General features: G+C 43.6%; 1 protein-coding gene across 3 annotated transcripts in view; it reads left to right on the top strand.

Moving 5' to 3' along the window:
- KCND3 (potassium voltage-gated channel subfamily D member 3) overlaps positions 1 to 14,325 on the top strand; it is a 668,199-nt gene that overhangs the window by 640,231 nt on the left and 13,643 nt on the right. The window lies entirely within an intron of this gene.

Below are 14,325 nucleotides of genomic sequence, written 5' to 3'. Positions count from 1 at the left end.
CAGGATATGCCTCCAAAAATTAAGGTCTTTGTTCCTGTGTGAATTTGCAAACATTAATCTGGCTTTTTTATTTTTCTTTTGGGGGTAATGGCTTTTTCCTGGCAGAGTGGCCTTTCAGCCCATGTTTATGCAGTACTCGTTTAAGTGTAGATAATTACAATCTTACCAGCTTCCACCAGCATCCTCACAAGGTTTTTTACTTTTGTTCTTGGGTTGATATGCACATGTCTGACCAAAGCACATTCATTTCTGGTACACAGAACCCGTCTCCTTCCTTCCTTCTTTGTATTTGCATATAAGTGTTTGTACAGATGAACAAGGCACCTTCAGGTATCTGGAAATTGCACCCAAGGATGAACCAGACTTAAGGGCCCGTTACACGCTACAATCAAATGATATGTCGTCGGGGTCACGTCGTTAGTGACGCACATCTGGCATCGTTTGACATATCGTAGCGTGTGACAGCTACGAGAGACTGTGATCGAGCAAAAATACTGACCTTATCGTTGCTCGTTGACACGTCGCTCATTTTAAAAAAATCGAACGTCCTTCTGCGCGCCGGTTGTTCATTGTTCCCGAAGCAGCACACATCGCTCCGTGTGACACCCCGGGAACGATGAACTGCAGCTTACCTGCATCCCACCGGCAATGCGGAAGGAAGGAGGTGGGCCGGATGTTGCCTCCTGCTCATCTCTGCCCCTCCGCTTCTATTGGGCGGCCACTGAAAGACGTCGCTGTTACGCCGAACGTCCCTCCCCCTTCAGGAAGAGGATGTTCGCCGCCCACAGCGAGGTCGTTCAGGAGGTAAGTACGTGTGTCAGGGGTGACCGACTTTGTGCAACACGGGTGTTACGGTTGCTGCGAGCACTGGAGACTATGTCCAGATTTCTTGCTACTGCACATGTGCGAGCGCTGGAGACTAAGTCCTATCTTGGAGCCATTGCACATGTGCGGGTGACATCATCGCTGACACGAGGTCACATGTCTCTGACACCTTCTATGCCGATTGGTCGCTGGTCATGTGCTTGTGACGCCTTGCTCAGTGATAGGCCAGCATGACGTCACTCTTGTCGTTCTGGCAGCGGATTGGCTCTGGTGTCCTCCATCTTGGATGAGGCACAGAGTCTATATAAGACCCTGACACACGCCGCATGGCGCTCAGTCCTCTTGGTTCATGCATAAGAGTAGACGCTCTGTGTGCGTTCCTCTAGGCATTCCTCTGTCTATGCTAGGTGAGCGCTACCGGCAGGGTAGCGTTCTTATACCTTACAGCTTCGGCTGCTGTCCGTATCCTTACCTCTTAGGGGAGCGGACATAGGCAGGTGCCTGAGGCACATGGTCTGGCTGGGCCTTGTGATTCGACTCGTAGGTGGACGTTGCCACTAGGGTAACGTTCCTTATACTGCGTCTGGCAGTTGTTCGTATCCTCGCACACTAGGGGAGCGAACAGAGGTAGGAGCTTTGTGCGGCTTACGCTGCTGTTCGTCTCTTTTGCACCACTAGAAGAGCGGACCTAGGCAGGTGCCATATCTAGTGGTTCGTGTCCTCGCACACTAGTGGAGCGAACGCAGGTAGGAGCTTTGTGCGGCTTACGCTGCTGTTCGTCTCTTTTGCACCACTAGAAGAGCGGACCTAGGTAGGTGCCATTTCGCACACATTGCCTTTGACTCTGTGATTATTAACAGAGATCATTCCACACACCCTCCAAGTAAGGGAGGAATTGCTTTACTTACTTATTATATCCTTCTGTGAGTTAACAGAGGTATTGCACTCTGCCATAGTCTGCAGCAGAGTCTTTGCACGGTGGACCCTGACTGTCTGACACTCCTTTAGGTTATTAGCAGACAGCCCCCCGTAATAACGGGCTACAAATTGCCCGTGTTGCACAAACGATGGGGGTGGGTGCGATCGCAAATGTGATCACACGATAAATCGCAGCGTATAAAGCGGCCTTTATGCAAGTCCACAATGCTCTTCCTGAGATCTTGGCTGATTTATTTTGACCTTCCAATGATGCCACGCAAAGAAGCAGTGTGCTTCAGGTGTGCATTAAAATACATCCACAGGTGTGTCTCTAATTAACTCAGATGTTGTCAATAAATCTATCAGAAGCTTCCAAAGACATCATGATCATATGGACTGTCCCATATTGTTTAAAGGCATAGTACTCTTTGTGTATGTACATTTCTGACTTTGCAGAAAGTAATAAAAGTGCCTTAAAACATTCTCTCTCTCATTCGACAAATATAAATAATTTTGGTTCCTAATTGAGCTAAAATGGGAAAGTTTATTCTGATTTCATGTCAGATAGTGAGAGAAAAATATACATGTCTTTTTAGGTTGTATGTAAACTTCTGGCTTCAATTGTATATATTACAAAGTACATTAGCACACTGCAATTAACCCCTTTCAGACCAAAGAAGTACTGGTACGTCCTATTTTAACATCACTTGACGACTAAGGACGTACCGGTACATCCTGGCAATCGCAGGGACACAGGGTGCTGTGCCCCAGCAATCACCACCAGGGAATCAGCTAACTCAACAGCTGAAACCCGGCCCTCACAGCCAGAGATAGTACCCGCACCGTCCCTGGCTGTTTAACCCCCTAAATGGCATGATCAATACCGATTGCGGCACTTAAATGATTAGGAGAGGGATCGTGCTCCCTCTCCCCTCCGATCGAGACCCTCGTGATGTAATCACGAGGGCCCGATTGTTGTCATGGTGACCTGAGGTCATCATGATGACCTCCAGGTCACCTGACTATGGAAAGCTTGTGTGATCATGCCTGCAGTGCAGCTCTGACAGCTGCGATGCTCTGCAGTGATCAAACACTGCAGAACATTGCAGCTGCAATGTGAGTACTGTGGGAGGATATCCCATAAAGGGGCTAAGTAAAAAAGTTAAAAAAGTAGTGCTATTAAAAATTAAAAAAAAGAAAGAACAAAAAACAAAAAAAATATTCCAATAAATAGTTAAATTTGTTAAAAAAAACTAGAAAAAGTACACATATTTGGTATTGCTGCATTCATAAGAACCTGAGCTACAAAACTGTCACACTAATTAACCCCTTCACTGAGTATCATAAAAAAAGTAGTAAAAACTGTCTTTTCACCATACAGCTTTCAAAAAAGTGGAATTAAACGTGATCAAAAAGTCATATAAATAAAAATGGTATTGCTGAAAAAATCATCTTGTCCCGCAAAAAAACAAGATAACATACAGCTCTGTCAGCAAAAAGCTAAAAAAAGAAGATATAGCTCTCAGAATACAGCAGTGAAACACTATTTTGTTTTTTTTTCCTATAAAATAGTTTTTATGGTGTAAAAGCGGCAAAACAAAAAAAAAAACACTTAAATGTGGTATCTTTGTAATCCTATTGACCTGAAGAATAAAACTGTCATCACTTTTATGGCATGGCAAACAGCTTAAAAAAAAAAAAACTATTCCTGAGTTACTGTTTCTTTTTGATTCTGTCTAACAAATAGTGGAATAGAAAGTGATCAAAATTTATTATGTGGCCAAAAATGGTATCAATAAAAACTACAACTCGTCCTGCAAAATACAAGCTCTCACATGACTCTGTCACCAGAAAAAAAAAAACTATAGCCTTTCAAATCCGGGGATGCAAAAAACTTTTATTTTGTAAAAAACATTTATAGTGTGATAATCGCCAAATCTAACAAAAAGATATAAGCCTGGTATCACTGTGATCATACTGACCCAAGAAATAAAGCCATCCTATTGCATATACCGCATGAGGAATAGCATAAAAAATAAATCCAGCCAATTCTTCGCCTGCTATTGATTTGTTCATTCTGCCGCTAAAAGATTGCGATACAGGATGGCTCCTATTTATCCTGCGCACTAAGCTGAGCACTTGCACCGGCATTACGTATCAATGTATGTGCCCATGTTAAAGAATAGTAGCATTTTGGACGCAGCATGTTTTCGCTGAGTACAAAACGCTGCATTGTGCAGTACAAGGCCAGTGGGTAGATTTATAGAAATCCCATGCCCACTATTCTTTTCTATGCAGCTTAAACTGACCTGTAATGCAGCTTACCTAGATGCAACATTTCAATTTATGCTGAGGAGATGTGAATGTCCTCAGCTGGGAAAACAGAACGAAACTCCACAGCACCCCAAACCCCGATAGTGGGCATGGGCAGCTGCAGTATTCTGCAGAGAACGCTTGTTTTCTCTGAGGATGACACACTACGTCCAGGACGCAGCGCTGGAATGTACCCTAATCTCTGAAAAATGTGATTCAAACAAAATTCCCAAAGGAAAATTCACTGTAATGAGGGAGTCACTTTGACCTCACGTCTGGACTGTGGACTAGCGGTATCCATCTTTTTACTCCTCTTTTTCGGCGTGCACAAAAGTGTGGTCATCAACAGTTTTATTCACCTTTGAAAAGACGGACACCAATGAACAGAGGCCAAAAGAAGTCTGGAGTAACTTTGCTGCCTCATTAGTGAATGGATCTGTCACAAGTGTCACCTGAATCACATATTTTGGAGATGTAGATGGAAACCCCGATGTAAGTGCTCAGCATAGTGCACAGGTAAATGTGAACTGATCCAAAATGTTCTGTACCAAAATCACCACCAAATAGCATTCAACTAAACCCACAAAAACACAAGTCCTCACTCAGGTCTGTCATCGGATAGCGGAAAATATAGGAGGCTTCCAAATTACTGGTAGCACAAAGGCTCTCAAAAAATGCTATGGCTCCCCTCTCAAAAAAGAAATCCAGCAAAATCTGTCACTTGTGTGTGTGTGGGGGGGTTCTGCTGTTCTGGCACCTCTGGGGCATTGCCAATGTGACATGGCACCCACAAACCATTCCAACTAAATCTGCACTCCAATATGGCACTTTTTCCCATCTTCACATTCTACTGTGCCTCAAAAGTAGTTTTTGACCACATATGGGGTATTGGTGTACTCAGGAGAAATTGCATAACAAATTGTATAGTTCATTATCTCCTTTTACTCTTGTGAACTTGAAAAATTTGGGGTTAATCCAACATTTTTTAGGTTAAAAATGTATTTTTTCATTTTCACAGCTTAACGTTATAACATTCTGTGAAGACCCTGGGAGTTCTAGGTGCTCACTAAACATCAAGATAAATTCCTTGAGGGGTCTAGTTTCCAAAATGGAGTCACATGTTGGGGTGCACCACTGTTTAGGCATATCAGGGGGTCTCCAAATGCAACATGGTGTCTGCTAATGATTCCAGCCAATTTTGCAGCCAAATAGTGCTACTTTCCTTCTGAGCCCCGCCGTGCACTGAAACAGTTGATTTGCACCACACATGAGGTATCTGTTTACTCAGGAGCTTAGTTTCCAAAATGGGTTCACTTGTTGGGGAGCTAAATAGTTTAGGCACATCAGGGGGTCTCCAAACAGGAAATGGTGTCCGCTAATGATTCCAGCTAATTTTGCTTTCAAAAAGTCAAATAGCGCTCCTTCCCTTCCGAGCCCTGCCATGCATCCAAACAGTTGATTTCTACCATATATAAGGTATCTGCGTACACAGGAAAAATTCTACAATAAATTTTATGGTGCATTTGTTCCTGAAATCCTTGTAAAAATGAAAAATGTTACGCCTAAAGTAACATTTTTGTGGAAAAAAAGTAACATTTTCATTTTTTCCTTCCACATTGCTTTGGTTCCTTTGAAGCACCTTAAGGGTTAATAAGCTTCTCAGATGTGGTTTTGAGCAGTGAGGGGTGCAGATTTTAGAATGATGTCAATTTTGGGTATTTTCTGTCACCTAGGCCTCTCAAAGTCACTCCAAATGTGATGTGGCCCCTAAGAAAATGGTTTTGTAAATTTTGTTGGCAAAATCAGAAATTGCTGATAAACTTTGAAGCCTTCTAACTTCCTAACAAAAAAAAAATTGTGTTTCGAAAATTCGGTGATGTAAAGTAGATATGTGGGAATTGTTATTTATTAACTATTTTGTGTGACATAACTCCCGGACTTAAGGGCATAAAGTTTCAAAGTTTGAAAATTGTGAAATTTTCAAATTTTTCACCACTTTTCTGATATTTTCACAACTGAACGCAAAAATTATCTTCCTAATTTTACTACTATCATGCAGTACAATGTGTTAAGAAAAAACATTCTCAGAATCACCGGGATCCGTTGAAGCATTCCAGAGTTATAACCTGTCAAATTGACAATGGTCAGAATTGCAAAAAATGGCCTGGACATTAAAGGGAACCAAACATCAGGATTTTCGTATATAAGGTAAAGCCAGTGCAGTACTGGTACTATCAGGCACAGTCTGCACATACCATTAGTGGGCAGCTCGGATGTTTAGGCTTTGAAATCTAAAGGCCCCGTCACACTAAGCAACATCGCTAGCAACATCGCTGGTAACGAACAACTTTTGTGACGTTGCTAGCGATGTTGCTGTGTGTGACATCCAGCAACAACCTGGCCCCTGCTGTGAGGTCGTTGGTTGTTGCTGAATGTCCTGGGCCATTTTTTAGTTGTTGCTGTCCTGCTGTGAAGCACAGATCGCTGTGTGTGACAGCGAGACAGCAACAACTAAATGTGCAGGCAGCAGGAGCCAGCTTCTGCTGAGGCTGGTAACTAATGTAAACATCGGGTAACCAAGAAGCCCTGTCCTTGGTTACCCGATATTTACCTTTGATACCAGCCTCCTCCGCTCTCACTGTCAGTGCCGGCTCCTGCTCTGTGCACATGTAGCTAGCTGCAGCACACATCAGGCAATTAACCCGATGTGTGCTGTAACTAGGAGAGCAAGGAGCCAGCGCTCAGTGTGCGCTGCTCCCTGCTCTGTGCACATTTAGCTGCAGCACACATCGGGTTAATTAACCTGATGTGTGCTGTAACTAGGAGACTGGGGGCTGGTCACTGGTTGCTGGTGAGCTCACCAGCAACTCGTGTAGCCACGCTCCAGCGATCCCTGCCAGGTCAGGTTGCTGGTGGGATCGCTGGAGCGTCGCAGTGTGACAGCTCACCAGCAACCTCCTAGCAACTTACCAGCGATCCCTATCGTTGTTGGGATCGCTGGTAAGTTGCTTAGTGTGACTGGACCTTAAGTTTGTGAAGTTTAAAAATTCATCATTCATGCGCCCTCACTTCTTCAGATCTCGTTGTGACCGCGATATCTGTTACTAAGATCAACCCCCCTTATAGATCATATATGGGCAGGCAGGAATTTGAAATGTAAATTAATTGACACCTTTATTGACATATTTTTTATTGCTGAATTCCCAAGTTTTAACCCCTTCACCCACGAGCCTATTTTCACCTTAATGACCAGGCTAATATTTTCAATTATGACCAGTGCCACTAGATGCAGAAAGGCTATGTGCACACTAGAAATGTCCTTTTTCTCAAGAAACTTTCTTGAGAGACATTCTGGGAGTTGAAGATTCCCGCACGTGCGGGAAAAAAACGCACCAAATCCGTGGTAAAAACGCATGCGTTTTTAGCGCGGATTAGCCGCATTTTTACCGCGATTTCACCGCGGATTTTCCGAAGGTTGTTCCTGACACATGCAAGTATAGAAATTCTGGGGGTATTCCGCAGGTAATAATGGACATGCTCATTTTCTCAAGAAAATTTCTCGAGAAAATTTTCTCAAGAAATTTTCTTGAGAAAAATCCGCAGCGTGCGCACAGCTATTTTTTTTACACATAGGTTTTGCTGGGAAATGTCTGCAGAAAGATTTCTAATCTTTCTCAAGAAATTTCCGCCGCAAATCCGCGGGTAAATCCGCGGGTAAAACGGTCTAGTGCGCACATAGCCTTATAACTCTGGAACGCTTTAACGGATCCCGGTGATTCTGGGATAATTTGTTAGAGACATATTGAATTTCATGTTAGTAGCAAATTAATGCTATTTTTTGCATTTGTTTGTGAAAATATTAGAAATTTGGTGAACATTTTGAAAAATTCACAATTTTCAAACTTTGCATTTTTATGCCCTTAAACTAGAGAGTTATGTTCCATAAAATAGTTAAAAAATAATATTTCCCACATGTCTACTTTATATCAGAACCATTTTTGAAACAATTTTTTTATTAGGAAGTTAGAAAGGTTAAAAGTTTATCAGCAACTTCTCATTCTTCCAATAAAATACAAAACCAATTTTTTTGGACAACATCACATTTGAAGTGACATTAAGAGGCCTATCTGACAGAAACGAACAAAAGTGACACCATTCTAACAACTGCTGTCACGCTCCCGGTGTCCCAGCAGCGCTCCTTACCTACGGAGCCAGTTTCACCATCCAAGCACCGCTCCGTACCCACTGATCCGGTTGCACCTGCATTGCACCGCTCCATGCTCACTGATCCAGTCTCGCCATCGCACCACCGCTCCTTGCTCACTGGTCCAGTCCATACGTCCACCGGTCACGCCTGCCGCTCCCGCTCTTGCTCCCATGAGTCCTGTTCCAGGTCTCAGGAGTCTGACTCTGAGTCTTAGACACATGTTTCTGTATAGGACCGGGCCGCGCCCACTCACCTGGTCTTATAGGCCCAGCACTGCTGCAACAGGAAATGACCTGAGGCTGTGCTGGGTATATAGGACTGGCCTTTCCATGTGGGCGAGGCCTGATCATCGCTTGTGTTTCTTTGCTTTGTCTTGTGAGCTAGGTGCTCAGGTCCTTTTGTTCCTGTTTCCTGTATTACTGCCTTAAAGTACGCTGTGACCCTAGTGACCTGGTCCTGTCTTTGCTTCCTGATACCTGCACCTGTTCCTGTACTGTCCTATGGGACTCCATGACCCTGGTGACCTGGTTCTTCCCGTTCCTGCCACGCAAGTGCTCCAGCTACCGTGTACCCTGCCCTCCAGGTGGGGTGCTTGGTCCAGTGGATCCACCTCCTGGGCCTACCAGTCCTCCCCGGCCCTCACAACTGCACCCCGCAAAGTGCTCAAAATAACATTCAACAAGTTTATTACCCTTTAAGTGCTTCACCGAAACTAAAGCAATGTGGAAAAGAATAAAAATTGTATATTTTCCCAGATACTTTATCCCCAAATTTTGCATTTTTACAATCGTAGCAGGATATAAAGCACCAAACAATTTGTAACACAAATTTTTTGTCAAATGGCAGGGATTGGAAGAAAAGGAGTGCCATTTGACTTTTGGAACGCAAAAGCAACTGGTTTATATAGCGGACGCCAAGTCGCATTTGCAGAGCCCCTGATGTGCTAAATAGTGGAAACTCCCCACAAGTCAGCAGGAGAATATGGGGTATGGGAAGAAATCCAGCAATTGGCGTCTTCATAAAATCATTCTTTTATTTAAAAAATATTTAAAGTCACATTAAGACATAAAAAGATGTGAAATAGCCATGGAAAATAGTATAAGAACAACAAACATGTTTCAGACACAGGCCCTTATTCATTTTATGAAGACGCCGATTACTGGATTCCTTCCTATTCCTCGTATTCTCCTGTTGGCGCTTCAGATTTCGCTGCAATGGACGTCCTTTACAACTGATGAGCTGGCTTATTTCCTTCTACTCCCCACAAGTCACCCCATTTTGGAAACTAAACCCCTCAAGGAATTTATCTAGATGTGTGGGTGAGCACCATGAAACCACAGGTGCTTCACAGAATTTTATAACGTTGAGCCGTGAAAATGAAAAAAAATATATTTGTACCACAAAAATGATGTTTTAGCCCCAAATTATTTCATTTTCACAAGTATAACAGAAGAAAATGCACCTTACCATTTGATGTGCAATTTCTCCTGAGTACTATTTGGCCACACAACAGGGCTCAAAAGGGAAGAAGCGCCAGTTGACTTTTGAAATGCAAAAGTAGCTGAAATCATTAGCAGATAGCAAGATGCGTTTGAAGAGCTCCTGATGTGCCTAAATATTAGAAACCCCCCACAAGTGACCCCATTTTGGAAACTAGATCCTTCAAGCAATTTATCTAGATGTGTAGTGAGCACCTCCAACCCCCATGTGCATCACAGAATGATATACCATTGAGCTGTGAAAATAGAAAATTATGTTTTTTTCCACAAAATTGTTGCTTTAGCTCTAATTTTTTTTTATTTTCACAAGGGTAACAGGAGAAAATGCACCACATAATTGGATGTGCATTTCTCCTGAGTATGCCGATGCTCTATATGTGGTGTAAAATTGCTATTTGAGTACACAGCAGGGCTCAGAAGGGAAGGAGCACCATTTGAGTTTTAGAAATGCAAAATTGGTTGAAATCGTGAGTGGCTGCCATGTTTGTAGCCATGTCTGATGTGCATAAACATTTGAAACTCCCCACACACATTGGCAACTATACCCCTCAAGGAACTTATCTAGATGTGTGCTGAGCACCTTGAACCCCCAGGTGCTTCACTGAATTTTATAACATCGAGCCGTGAAAATAAAAATCACATTTTTCCTCACAAAACTCTTCTTTTAGCCCCAAATTTTGTATTTTCACAAGAGTGGAAGGAGAAAAGGCTCCATACAATTTGTTTTCCAATTTCTCCTGAGTATGCCAATACCCCATGTGTAATGGAAAACTACTGTTTGAAAGGGAAGGAGCACTATTTTGGCTGGAATAGATTACAGAAGCCATGTCACATTTCAAGATTGCTTGACATGCCAAAACAGCAGAAACCCCAAACAAGTGAACCTATTCTGCAACCTACACCCCTCAAGGAATTCATCTTGTGGTGTAGTGAAGAATTTTAACTCTAAGGCGATTCTCGGAATTGTATAACATTGGGCTGTGAAAAGAAATATATTAACCATTTATTTCCATTAAAATGTTGCTTTGGCCCCAAAGTTTTAATTTTCAAAAAGGGTAAATTTGGATAATAGAAGAAAATGCACTATACAATTTATTACACAATTCCTCTTGAGTTCGCCAATTCCCCATTAGTGATCAAAAGCTATTTTTGAGGCACAGTGCAAAGCTCAGAAAGGAAAGAGCGCTATAAGGGAGTCCAGATTTTGGGGGTTTCTTGTCACATTGGCCTAAAATCATAATAATAAAAACTCCAACAAGTCCAGCAAAAAAAAAAATCAAGCCTCACATGACTTTGTCATCATTAAATTAAAAAAAAATTATAGCCATCAAAATTCAGTGATGCAAAAAACCTTTATTTTGTACAAAAAATGTTTTTTTACTGTGATAGTAGCCAAGTCTAAAAAAACTATATCAATTTGGTATTGATGTAGTCGTACTGATCAGAGAAATAAAGCCTACTTATCACTTGTACCAGAAAGTTAAAATAGTAGAAAAGCCAAGTCTTCAATTGCTGTTTTATTCTGCCTCTCAAAGACAGCAAAGGTGCTGCTCATATTTTTCCTGAGCTCTGCGCTGAGCACTTATGTCAGGGTTTACTTGTAAATCTCTGAAAAATGTAATTCAGCTAAAATTCCCAAAAGAAAATTCGCTGTAATGAGGCAGGGGGGAGTCACTTTGAACTTTCGTCTGGCCTTTGGTTTGGAGGTGTCCATTTTTTTATGCGTCTTTTTAGGTATGCTCCAAAGAGTAACTCTGCTGCCTCATTATAATGAATGGATCTGTTAAGGGTTTCACCTGAATCACGTATTTTGGAGATGTAGATGGAAACGCTGATGTAGGTGCTCAGCATAGAGTACAGAATAAATGTGAAGTGATCCAAAATATTCTGTGCCCCCCATTGCCTCCAAATTGCATTCAACTCAACCCACAAAAAAACAAGTTTCCACTCAGAATCCATCATCTGTTAATTGAAATATAGGGATATTCCACTTTGCTGGTAGCACAAAGGCTCTGGAAAAGTGCTATGGCTCCTTCCCTAAAAAGAAAACAGCAAAATCTGCACTCCTAAATCCAATTGCCCCCGCTTTTCTGACCACCATAATATGCCTAAACCAGCTAATGTCAACGTTTGGGATTTTTTAAGTGAGACGAGCCCACTTAATTTACGTGTGTGTCCATAAGCATGAGCTGGGCAATATGTATGTGCACTACAGTTTACTGTGCACTACAATTGTGCAATTAGTAAATTTTAATTTTACAACATTCACTGCATTTGAATACATGGGTATTTTGCAGAGACCAAATCATGACTAAACCCACAGATGAATTCCCAGAGGGGTATAATTTCCAAAATGTGGTCACTTGAGGCAGTTTCTGCTGTTCTAGCACTTAAGGGCTCTGCTAATGGAGTACGCAAAGTAGTCTAGAAAAATGTGTGCTCCAAATTCAAATGGCGCTCCTTCCCTTCCAAGCCCTGATAGGTGGCCAAATAGTACTGTACAGTCACATGTGGGGTATTGCCATAGTCAGGAGAAAGTGTGTAACACATTCTGGGGTCTTTTTACCTATTCCCCTTGTGAAAATTGAAATATGTGGTTAAAACAACATAATGTAATATTTTCTTTTTTCACCGCCCAATAGTATAACATTTTGTGACACACCTGTGGTGTCAATGTGTTTACTGGATGAATTCATTGAGGGGTGTACTTTGTAAAATTGGGTCACATATGATGGGTCTGATTTTGCGGAAGCGAACTCCCTTTCCCAGCCTCCTAAAGGCTTTAATCGCCATTGATCGCAGTATTTAGGACGTTAAACAGCTAGAGCTAGTCTATAACAAATGCTGAGCTCCCAGCAGCGATCGCATGTGCCAGCCCATGTGTTTGCACAATAGCCATAACGTACATTTACATAGTTATGCGGGTACCCCTTCCCGACCAAACTTACGTCAAATGTTGGGAAGGGATTAATGCACATGCAAGTTAGATTTTTAAGTGCTCAGGTTGTGATGGAGCACTTCTCAAAGCCTCTGCCTTCTAAAGGGTGCTTTACACGCTGCGACATCGCTAACGATATATTGTCGGGTTCACGGTGTTTGTGACGCACATCCGGCGTCGTTAGCAACATTGCAGCGTGTAACACCTATGAGCGACCTTAAACGATCACAAAAGAGTTAAAAATCGTTGGTCTGGGACACGTCGTTCATTTACCAAAAATCGTTGTCTGGCCAGTAGCGAGATTGTTCGTCGTTCCTGCGGCATCACTCATCACTATGTGTGACACCGCAGGAAGGACGAATATCTCCTTACCTGTTCCGGCCTCTCATCTCCTCCCCTCCTCTGCTATTGGGCGGCTGCTTAGTGACGCCGCAGTGACGTCGCTATGACGCTGAACGCACATTCCCCTTGAAGGAGGGATTGTTCAGCGGTCACAGCGACGTCGCTGAAAAGGTATGTGCGTGTGACGCTGCCGTAGCGATAATGTTCGCTATGGCAGCGATCACTAAATGTCGCACGAACGACGGGAGCGGTTGTTATCGCGCAAGACATCGCTAGCTATCGCTAGCGATGTCGCAGCATGTAAAGCACCCTTAAGGCTATGTGCGCACGTTGTGTAGTGTCCATTCTGAAAAATCTGCAGCGATTTGGCAGTGCATGCGCGCTTCAAATCGCTGCAGACACACTGCGTAATGGATTCAGTGTGTCTGCAGAATAGATGCTGATTTCATGCGCTCTGGATGCTGCCTCTCCCATAGAGTGGGAGCAGCATCCAAAGCGCACGAAAGAAGTGACATGTTACTTTTTTGAGCGCAGCGATTTGGATCAAAATTTCAGCATGCAAATCACAGCGCTCTCAAATGCAACGTGCAGATGGATTATGCACAATATTCATAGATTGTGCTGGGGACGCAGGACGCATGTGTGCCGCCCCCGTGGAAGCAGCCGAGCTGCTCGGATCCGGGTTTGCTGTGGCTCGAGGGTCTCCGGACCCGGGGGTCGTGCAGCCACTCAAATGTAAGGGGGATATTTACAGGGGAGTTGATATATAGTTCGTGACGCCACTCGTGGTGTACGTTAATTTGGGGAGTACCACCGCTGCCGTTGGGAGTACTCGGAGTGATGAAGTGGGGCAGTGTGCCGCCCCCGTGCCAGCAGCCGTGCTGCTTGGACCCGGATCTGCGATATGGCTCGAGGGACTCTACCGGACCCAGGGGTCACGCAGACACTCCGAATAAAAGGGCTACGTATTTGTACGGGGGTTGTTGAAAACTGTCTGTGACGCCACCCACGGTGTGTGGTGAGATGTAGCACCAACGCTGCTGTTGTGGGGCTCCCAGGGGCGATGGGTTGGCAGCTGGATGTTAACCCCTCCGTAGGCAGGGATGGATGCCCCGGGGCCCAATATCTCCCTGCAGGGGATGATAACGGCAGGGGCCGGCACACCCGGTCAGCCCGGTAAAGTTACTCAATGTTGAATCAATCACACAAGTGTTTTGGTAAACCAAGGTGATAGTGGCCGGCTGCCGCAGACGGGTGTATCTGGTCCCACACCCGGAGTGATG

This window comes from Anomaloglossus baeobatrachus, chromosome 2 (assembly GCF_048569485.1).
Source record: "Anomaloglossus baeobatrachus isolate aAnoBae1 chromosome 2, aAnoBae1.hap1, whole genome shotgun sequence".
Lineage (NCBI taxonomy): Eukaryota > Metazoa > Chordata > Amphibia > Anura > Aromobatidae > Anomaloglossus > Anomaloglossus baeobatrachus.
Note: the sequence above shows the minus strand (reverse complement) of the source record. Positions and strands in the feature narration are given on the sequence as shown.